Below are 10631 nucleotides of genomic sequence, written 5' to 3' on the forward strand. Positions count from 1 at the left end.
TCCTGGTATCTGTGCCGGCCAAATGTTACTTGTTGTTTCCCTGACTTTTGCCTTGCACCATCATCTCTTCTGTCATTTAATCACTCCTGCCTTCCAACCGATCACAGCTTCCTATTATTTGCCCCAGCACCGTTCCTTGTCTCTGCACTTGCTTATAAGCTGGGAAACCTTGAACTTAATCTCCTCTGTCCCCTCACAATGACCTTCTCATCTTTCCTGAACTGTGGTTCCTCACAGGATCCGCTGCCTCTCCGACTCCCCTCCAGGGGAAACTGAAGGCCCTGAGCCTGGGTCTTGCTTTTTACGCTTGCTGGTAGTTGAGTCCTTGCATGTCTAGTCTCCTCCAGGATGGGCTTGCCATAATCTTCCAATCTTCCCTGGATAAGGGGATTGGAGAGTGGCAAATGACACCCTTATTCAAGAAAGGGTGTAAGGACAGTCCAAGCAACTCCATGCCAGTTAATTTAACATCAATGCTGGGTAAGGTTTCAGAAATGATAATCAGGGAAAATATCAATGGACATTAAGAGAGGTTTGAGTTAATTAAGGATATCCAGCATGGATTTGTAAAATGCAGATCATGCTTCACTAATCTAATTGAATTTTTTGATGAAGGAGCAGAGAAGTTTGATGAAGGAAATGCAGTGGATGTTGTTTCTATGGATTTTACGAAAGCATTTGATAAGGTATCACATAAAAGGCTGGTTAACAAAATTGAAGCTCATGGAATAGGAGGGTCAGTGTCCAATTGGTTAAAAAATTGGATTAAGGGCAGAAACAAGCAAGTTGTAGTAAAAGGTTTCTTTTCAGACTAGGGGATGGTCGACGGTGGTGTTCCCCGAGGGTCAGTGCTGGAATCACTGCTTTTCTTGCTATGTATAAAATATGTGGATCTTGGAATACGGAACAGAATCTCAAAATTTGCTGACAATACCAAACTTGGAGGTGAGGCAAACAGTGAGGATGATATGAACCGCCTGCAATAGGACATAGATAGGCTAGCAGAATGAGCAGAGAGGTGACGGATGGAATTTAACACTGTTAAGTGTGAGGTGATGCATTTTGACAGAAGGAATAGGGAGAGGCAATGTATCCTTAATGGCACAGTTCTAAAGAGTGTTCAGGGACAGAGGGAAATGGGGATGCATGTGCATCGATCTTTGCAGGTAGCAGGGCATATTGAGAGAGTAGTAGTAAAATATATGGCATCTTGGGCTTTATACAAACATACAAGCATACGAACATATGAATTAGGAGCAGGAGTAGGCCACGTGGCACTTCAAGCCTGCTCCGCCATTCAATAATTTCATAGCTGAACTGATTACCCACATTTCCAGCTACCCCTGACCACCCCCTTGCTTATCAAGAATCTATCTACATCTGCCTTAAAAATATTCAAAGACTCTGCTTCCACTGCGTTTTGAGGAAGAGAACTGCAAAGACTCACAATCCTCTAAGAGAAAAAAATTCTCCTCATCTCTGTCTTAAATGGGCGACCCCATATTTTTAAACAGTGACCCCTAATTTTAGATTCTCCCACAAGGGGAAACATCCTTTCTACATCCACCCTCACAAGACCCTCAGGATCTTATGTGTTTCAATCAAGTTGCCTCTTACTCTTCTAAAATCTGGTGGATACAAGCCAAGCCTGTCCAATTTTTCCTTGTAAGACAGCCCACCATTCCAGGTATTTGTCCAGTAAACCTTCTCTGAACTGCCTCCAATGCATTCACATCCTTCCTTAAATAAGGAGACCAGTTCTGTAGACAGTACTCCAGATGTGGTCTTACCAATGCCCTGTATAGCTGAAGCATAACCTCCCTACTTTTGTATTCAATTCCCCTCGTGATAAACACGAGCATTCTATTAGCTTTCCTAATTACGTGCTGTACCTGCATACTAACCTTGTGCGATTCATACACGAGGACACCCAGATCCCTCTGCATCTCAGGGCTCTGCAATCTCTCACCATTTAGATAATATGCTTCTTTTTTATTCTTCCCGCCAAAGTGGACAATTTCACACTTTCCCACATTTTACTCCATTTGCCAGGTTGTTGCCCACTCACTTAACCGATCTACATCTCTTTGTAGCCCCCTTATAAGAACATAAGAAATAGGAGCAGGAGTAGGCCATTCAGTCCCCAAAGCCTGCCCCACCATTTAATAAGATCAGGGATGATTTGCCCCAGACCTCAACTCCTCTTTCGTGCCAGCTCCTCATAGCCCTCAACTCCCCAATATTTCAAAAATCTATCTACCTCCTCTTTAAATGCTTTCAGTGATTTAGCCTCCACAACTCTCTGGGTAGAGAATTCCAGACATTCACTACCCTCTGAGAGAAGAAATTCCTTTGCATCTCAGTTTTAAATGACTGTCCCCTTATTCTGTAACTATGTCACCTGGTTTGAGATTCCCCCACTAGTGGAAACATCTACCCTGTCAAGCCCCCTCAGAATCTTATACATTTCAATAAGATCACCCTTATTCTTCTAAACTTTAATGTATAAAGGCCTAACTTGTTAGCCATTCTTGATAAGTCAACCCCTTTCTCCCAGGAATCAGCTGAGTGAATCTCTTTTGACTGTATCCAATGCCAATATATCCTTTCTTAAATACGGGGACCAAAACTGTACACAGCACTCCAGGTGTGGCCTCACCAACACCCTGTACAGCTTTAACAAGACTTCCCTATTTTTAAACTCCAGCCCCCGAGCAACAAAGGCCAAAATTCCATTTGCCCTCTTAATTACTTGCTGCACCTGCATGCTAACTTTTTGTGTTTCAATCACAAGAACACCCAGATACCTCTTTTTTGGAGTCTCTGTCTATTTATATAATAGTCTGCATTTTGATTCTTCCTACCAAAGTGTATGACCTCACACTTTCCTACATTAAACTCCATCTGCCAAGTTTTTGCCCACTCACTCAACCTATCTATATCCCCTTGGAGATTCCTTATGTCTTCATGACAACATGCCCTACCTATTTTTGTATCATCAGCAAATTTGGATATATTACACTCTGCCCCCTCCTCCATGTCATTAATATAGATAGTAAATAATTGAACCCCAAGCACTGATCCTTGTGGCACTCCACCAGTCACATCCTGCCAATGAGAAAATGGCCCATTTATGCCTACTCTTTGTTTCAAGGAATTGGTAACTCGTGTGTGCATCATCACTTCAGGAAGTGATGTCATACAGTATGTGACAGAGTAGGAGATGGGATGATCCCCGGTAAGATGTGCCTGTAATACTCTCCTGTAAATTGTATATAGTATTGTCAGTCTTCAATAAAAAAGTCAAATTATTTGTTGGCGTTGATCAGTGTGTGATTGGTAAGTCTGTGTGATGAACAGGGGTTGGCAACATGTCTGTACATGGACACCAGTGTCCACGTTAAAACAGTTCGGTCCGTGACTGATAATTTCAGGGATGAGAAATTTCCCATTGGCTTCTTCTTCCAGACCAGTCTGACTTTCAATCAAATCGCAGCCGTCAGTTTCACAGCTGACAGGTCCTGAGAGCAGAGACAACGTTTCAGAACCTCGGACAAGTTCGGAGCTTTCCGGCAGTTCTGATTTCATTTAAAAGCCCTCCAGAAAAACCCGAGCTTGTCCGAGTTTCGGAAGTGCTGTCTCTGCTCAAAGCACCTGTCAGCTGTGAAACTGACGGCTGCGATTTTTTAAAGAAGACTAACCATAAAGCTGAGAGTTCTCGCTCTCTGCAACTGTCAGAGAGAGGGAGAGAGAGAGAGGAGAGTAAGAGGGAGAGAGGAGACCGGGCGTGGGTGTCGGCAGAGAGAGGGGCAGAGAGAGAAAGGACAACCTGAAAGGTTTACCCCGTATCCTTAGATTATGACCCCTGGTTCTGGACTCACACCCAAATCCCATGAACGAATAAAAAAAGTCACAACTGTGATTGGCTCTTGTAGCGGACTCTGGTTAACAGACAATATTCGGAGCGCCGGCCCCAGACTGTTTAACACTGACTGAGCTGAGAAAATACAACTCACCCCCGAGAATCCGCAGCACAGACCGAGCGGAGAGGAAAACCTGTCCTGGGAACTCTACATTCAGGGAACAGTTTGTCCTGTGAATATGCAGATGTGAATATTGTGGAAGAGAGATTGTATTAAAGGGGAGGGCGGGTTAGTCTGAAGCCACTGTGTTTGTGGGTCCGCTCTCATCGCCGGATTTCAGAGTCATTCTTGTGTAAAATCAAATGATTTTCCAGTCAAAGAACCGCCCTGCTCCCTGCTCAGCCCCAAAGTGGGAATTCGGGATCATTTTTTTTTATTTCAAGATTTCAGGTGAAAAGTAGAGAACATGTCAGCGAGGGGTGAGAGAGGGCGGTCAGTGCAGCAATAAAACCAGGTTAAATGGAAAATGGAGTCCTCAATCCTAGTGAAAGCTTTTCAACAGCAAACCTACTGGAGTGAGAGACAGGAAAGATCTAGTCTGGAAGTCTGGAGTCTCTGAATTTCAATGGAATTGTAGAGTTTGTGAGGAGAGAGAAACACAGAGAGACAGCAGGAGCCGAGAGCTGACAGCAGCTTGTCTCCGCCCCGTCCTCTCTCTGCCTTGAAGTTGCTCTGTGCCACCATCACCGGCTTCATTTCTGACCCAGTTCACACTGACAGTGAGAATTTGTGCAGAGTCCCGGACATGACCGATAGTGCAGCAGCCCAAACGGCTCCTCCAGCCGCCGCCGCCGCCCAAGTCAAGACCCCCAAGAAGAAGAAGGCGGCTCCCCGGAACAAGCCAGCCGGTCTCCCGTTGGGCGAACAGATCCTCAAGATTGTGCCGGCTTTCAGCGATCGCAAGGGGATGTCCCTGGCCGCCATAAAGAAGGCTCTGGGTAGCAGCGGTGTCGATGTGGAGAAGCTCAGGACCCAGATCAAGCAAAGTATCAAGAGGAATGTGAACAAAGGCTCCCTGGTGCAGAGCAAGGGACAGGGAGCCTCCGGCTCCTTCAAAATCAGCAAGAAGGAAAACCCAGGGAAAAGTGGGAAAGAAGGTGAAGAAACTAGCAGACAAGAAATCTTTAGTGAAGAAACCAGCAACCAAGAAATCTTTAGCGAAGACACCAGCAGCCAAGAAATCTTTAGTGAAGAAACCAGCAGACAAGAAATCTTTAGTGAAGAAACCAGCAACCAAGAAATCTTTAGCGAAGACACCAGCAGCCAAGAAATCTTTAGTGAAGAAACCAGCAGATAAGAAATCTTTAGTGAAGAAACCAGCAGACAAGAAATCTTTCATGAAGAAACTAGCAGACAAGAAATATTTCATGAAGAAACCAGCAGCTAAGAAATCTTTAGTGAAGAAACCAGCAGACAAGAAATCTTCAGTGAAGAAACCAGCAGCTAAGAAATCTTTAGTGAAGACACCAGTAGACAAGAAATCTTTAGTGAAGAAATCAGCAGCCAAGAAATCTTTAGTGAAGAAACCAGCAGACAATAAATCCTTCGTTAGAAACCAGCAGACAAGAAATCATTGGTGAAGAAACCAGCAGCCAAGAAAGTGACAACAAAGGAAGTAACAGCCAAGAAAACGAGCAGCAAGGCGGCGGCAACGCCAAATAAGGCGGTGAAGAAAGCAGTGCTTCAGAAAAAGTCTCCTGCGAAGAAGGTCAAAAAAGGCAAGAGTGCGGCGGGCGGAAAGGCGCTGAAGAAAGAGCAGACATGGAAGAGCAAGGTCAAGCCGAAAGCAGCGAAGGCTCAGAAAGCAGGGTCTGGAAAGAAGTGAAAGAGCGCGGGAAACCTGTAAACATCTGAACACAAAGGCTCTTCTCAGAGCCACCCACATCTCTCAGGAAAGAGCTGATCCCCTGATCAAATGATCCCTGTCCCGGCCCCGCCTGCAGATTCCACATGGAAATGATTTGGAGTAAATCCAGGATCCCTGGTGACTCGCTGACATCCCCTCCACCCAGCCCTTTCCCCACTCTCTGTAATAAAACAGAAGGATGTCCGGCCCTCACTCTAACTGGAGATGTGTTCGGTGTAGTCTCAGTTCACAAATTCAGGGGGAGAGTCCTGTAAGGCAGCTCGGTCACTCTGACTGAAACCGCCAGTTCCCCGGGGTTGCAGACCCTGACACTGCGGGGAGAGAATCCCCGACTCTATCCAGCCGCCGGGGGAAACAGACAGCTCTGTGTCCGGAGAATAGGGAGGGCCGGGGAGAAGGCACATATTAAAGCGCTGCAATGGACTCAGCTCCTGTGTGTGCACAACTCTCACTGATTCCGTCCTTTGGGAACAGTGCGGTCTAAACAGATCAGGTTAGGAGAGAAACACACAGTCCGAGAATGGCTTCTTTCTTCCTGCATTTCCTCTGTTCTGGGAGCAGATTCTCATTGAGAAGCGGCGCTCAGATCACCGGAGAGAAAAGAAAAACACACAATTCAAACTGTCCAAATGAAAAACAGAGAATTAACCCGGACACTTCCATTATTAAATTAATTCATCAGCTCCGAACCAGTTCCCGTTAATGTGCCGGGATAATCTCGGGATTTATAAAATCGAAGGCAGCGGGATTTATTAAATTGTTGATTCTGACACCCTGTAGTTCAGTTCTTCACTTAACTAGAGGGGGAGATGTGTGAGCAGAGAAACAGAGCGAAATCCAGAGAGGGGACTGAAAACACACCTGGACAGATGTGAAACAGGTCAATCCACTGTTACAATAACTCTATCACTGATTCCCTCCTGACAGTAACCAGTCATTTCACAGAGACTGTGGGTGGCTCTGAAAAGAGCCTTTGGTTTCTGAGATGACATTTTGGCCGCTTTACTTTTTCTGGGAGCTCGAGTGCTGGTTTTCTTGGGCAGCAGCACGGCCTGGATATGAGGCAGCACCCCGCCCTGAGCGATAGTCACCCCTCCCAGCAGCTTGTTGAGCTCCTCGTCGTTGCGGACGGCCAGCTGCAGGTGTCTGGGGATGATGCGGGTCTTCTTGTTGTCCTGGGCCGCGTAACCGGCCAGCTCGAGGATTTCAGCGGTCAGATACTCGAGCACAGCAGCCAGATAGACCGGGGCTCCAGCACCCACACGCTCAGCATAGTTGCCCTTTCTCAGGAGCCTGTGAACACGGCCCACCGGGAACTGCAGTCCAGTCCGGGAGGAGCGAGACTTGGCCTTGGCCCGAGCTTTCCCGCTGGTCTTTCCTCTTCCAGACATTTCCACAATCTCACAAATACTTTCACAAAGAATGAATAATTTCCTTAGCATTAATGATAGCCAGTAGGCGGTCAGGATGGCCGAGCGGTCTAAGGCGCTGCGTTTAGGTTGCTGCGTTTAGGTCGCCGTCTCCATTGGAGGCGTGGGTTCGAATCCCACTTCTGACACCTTGCATTTTGACTGCACTGGAGGCGTTTGGGAGCAGCGGTGAAGAGCAAAGAGAGAACAGGAAAGAACATGGACAAGCAAAATAACAATGGACCCAAAGATGTTGCATCAAAACATTCGAGTCAGAGGCAACTAAGCAAACAGCAGGGCACATAAAAGATCAAAAATGTAACCTTTGTATCGGGGTGGAAGATGTTTCCAATATCCTTAATGAATACATTACTGTCTTCTCAAATGAGGGGGTGATGCAGATATTGTTATGAAGGAGGAGGAGTGTGAAGTATTGGACGTGATAACCAAAGGAGAGAGGAAGTCTTAATGGGATGAGCATCCTTGAATGTGGATAAATCACCAGGACCAGATGAAATGTACCCCAGGCTGTTGAATGAAGCCAGGGAAGAAATCGTGGAAGGTCTGACCATCGTTTTCCAGAGGATTGGAGGTCTTGTAACGTTGCAATAAAAGCAAAATACCACGCAGATGAAGCATGGCTGAGCCTTGAGAGTAGAGAAACAGGGCTGAATTCCCTGAACCAGTGCTACAGCTTTCAGAATAGAAGGAGCCTATACAAACCTGATGGGTTCCACTTAAACAAAAGAGCTGGAGGTGTTGACAGTCAGAACAGATAAAATGTGGAGGAGTGTTTGAAGCAGATTCTGTGTGGTTACTGTCGTTGTACTATGGAGTTATTTCAAGGAGGTGATTCTGAATGTAATGGATCAACGTGGACCCACCCAAGGCAAAGGTCACTGAAAGTGGCAACGCAGGTGGATAAGGTAGTCAAGAAGGCATACGGCATGCTTGCCTTCATCGGTCGGGGTATAGAGTATAAAAATTGGCAAGTCATGTTGCAGCTGTACAGAACCTTAGTTAGGCCACACTTAGAATATTGCGTGCAATTCTGGTCGCCACACTACCAGAAGGACGTGGAGGCTTTGGAGAGGGTACAGAGGAGGTTTACCAGGATGTTGCCTGGTCTGGAGGGCATTAGCTATGAGGAGAGGTTGGAAAAACTCAGATTGTTTTCACTGGAACGACGGAGGTGGAGGGGCGACATGATAGAGGTTTACAAAGTTATGAGCGGCATGGACAGAGTGGATAGTCAGAAGCTTTTTCCCAGGGTGGAAGAGTCAGTTACTAAGGGACATAGGTTTAAGGTGCGAGGGGCAAAGTTTAGAGGGGATGTGCGAGGCAAGTTTTTTACACAGAGGGTGGTGAGTGCCTGGAACTTGCTGCCAGGGGAGGTGGTGGAAGCAGATACGATAGCGACGTTTAAGAGACATCTTGACAAATACATGAATAGGATGGGAAGAGAGTGATACGGTCCCCTGAAGTGCAGAAGGTTTTAGTTTAGACAGGCATCAAGATCGGCGCAGGCTTGGAGGGCCGAATGGCCTGTTCCTGTGCTGTACTGTTCTTTGTTCTTTGTTCTAAGCTTCCCTGTGGTCCAGCCTGGTTGAATGGAACTGAAGCAAACAAATCATCCAGAAGTGGAAAAGAAATATAAGGCCATGAAAGCACATAATTCAGATGGATGCAATACCAGATGGTATGGCAAGAGTGTAAAACAGCAACAGACTGGTGAATAAAAATTTCCCATTGAATAAGACAAGAGAAGAGAAGGGTAATAATAGTGTCAGAGGTGAGTTGTGACACTATTCACATTCCACCTTGATCTGAATAGGACTGTTGATGGGAGTGATTGAGAAGAATAGAGGAGAAATGAAAAGAAAGGAGAAATAAACAAAAGGTCTTTTGATTTTAGAATGCTTGTTTTTGGAAATGACAGACTGTAAAGTGTGTGTGTCAGAAGATATAGAGCGAAGTTGGGTGTGACAAGATCACAGGAAAGTTGTGCCCTGAGACAAGGTGTGTATTGACAGGAAAGCTGCTTTCTTTTGCACAAAATGTAATTTATTCATATAATTTGTGCAATTACATTGCAAAGCAGTTCAATTTTAATATTACATAAGGTACAATACAGATCAGTTTCCTTCAATAAAGTACATGAGGTATCTCACTATCCCAGCCTGCACAAGTTATATTTACAGTATTTACATTACACATCAAACATTCTCTGGTGCAAATAGCCCGAGCGGTTTTACACAGGTTCCAGCCTCTCACTGTAGATTAGATTAGAGATACAGCACTGAAACAGGCCCTTCGGCCCACCGAGTCTGTGCCGAACATCAACCACCCCTTTATACTAATCCTACACTAATCTCATATTCCTACCAAACATCCCCACCTGTCCCTATATTTCCCTGCCACCTATCTGTACTAGTGACAATTTATAATGGCCAATTTACCTATCAACCTGCAAGTCTTTTGGCTTGTGGGAGGAAACCGGAGCACCCGGAGAAAACCCACGCAGACACAGGGAGAACTTGCAAACTCCACACAGGCAGTACCCGGAATCGAACCCGGGTCCCTGGAGCTGTGAGGCTGCACTGCTAACCACTGCACCACTAGGGCCTTAGTCTGTCGCCTTTCTATTGAGACTCCATGGTGGCTTCCCCAAGCTTTAATGCCGTCCCACAGCACATAGTCTTGAATGTTGGAATGTGCCAGTCTGCAACACTCGGTCATGGACAGCTCTTTGCACTGGAATACCTGTCCCACGGCCGGGCTCGTTCTCAATAGAGATCATTTCAAATGAACATTTCCTAAATCCGTGCTTTCTCTCTCGCAATAAGGAGAACAGGATGTCTGGCAGATTCAGTGTGAGACGATAACACTGCCGGGTAAAGGCCGCTTTCCAACTCCAATCTTAACACAGGAGATTCCCCAAACAGCTGCAATAGGGTGTTTGTAAACTGTTGGAAGCGGATGTGTGTGGAAATGGTGATGTTACTGAGGAGGTTCCTTGTTATAGAATGGATTGTGTTTTGGTGGGAATATTACTGAGTGTTAATTGTAGCAGGATCATATTTTAAAGCTCCGGCTTTCTGGAAAGCCTTGACTATGAAGGTCGAGTCTGGAAGGGTTTGCGTGGAGAGCTGGGTTTCGGTTCTACTGTAAATAAAGGGTTTGAAATTGGCAGCCCAGAGGAAACTGGAGATGGAGCTGAAAGATGAGGGGCCGTTCTCTCTCTGTCTGTCACTCTGGGTGTCTCCTTCATTCTCGCTCTCTGTTTAATCTTCACTCTTGTCTCCTCCCCTCCCTGCTCTCACTCTGCCTTTCTCAGCCAGGTCCGGGCGTCCTGCAAAAAAAAGGAAGCTGACGAAATCAGTCTCTTTTATTGTGCACTGATTTGAGGCAAGAATTATCATGGTGGCTGTG

The 10631-nt window shown here is 46.0% G+C and overlaps 1 non-coding gene across 1 annotated transcript; it reads left to right on the plus strand.

The window, feature by feature from the left end:
- Positions 1-7251: 7251 nt before the first annotated feature.
- On the plus strand, positions 7252-7348 carry trnal-uag (transfer RNA leucine (anticodon UAG)). Its single transcript is given in 2 exon segments — positions 7252-7289; positions 7304-7348. It is a non-coding gene; the product is annotated as a tRNA-Leu (tRNA).
- The last annotated feature ends 3283 nt before the right edge of the window (positions 7349-10631 follow it).

The sequence above is a fragment of the Heterodontus francisci genome, chromosome 28, assembly GCF_036365525.1.
Source record: "Heterodontus francisci isolate sHetFra1 chromosome 28, sHetFra1.hap1, whole genome shotgun sequence".
In the NCBI taxonomy this organism is placed as follows: Eukaryota; Metazoa; Chordata; class Chondrichthyes; order Heterodontiformes; family Heterodontidae; genus Heterodontus; species Heterodontus francisci.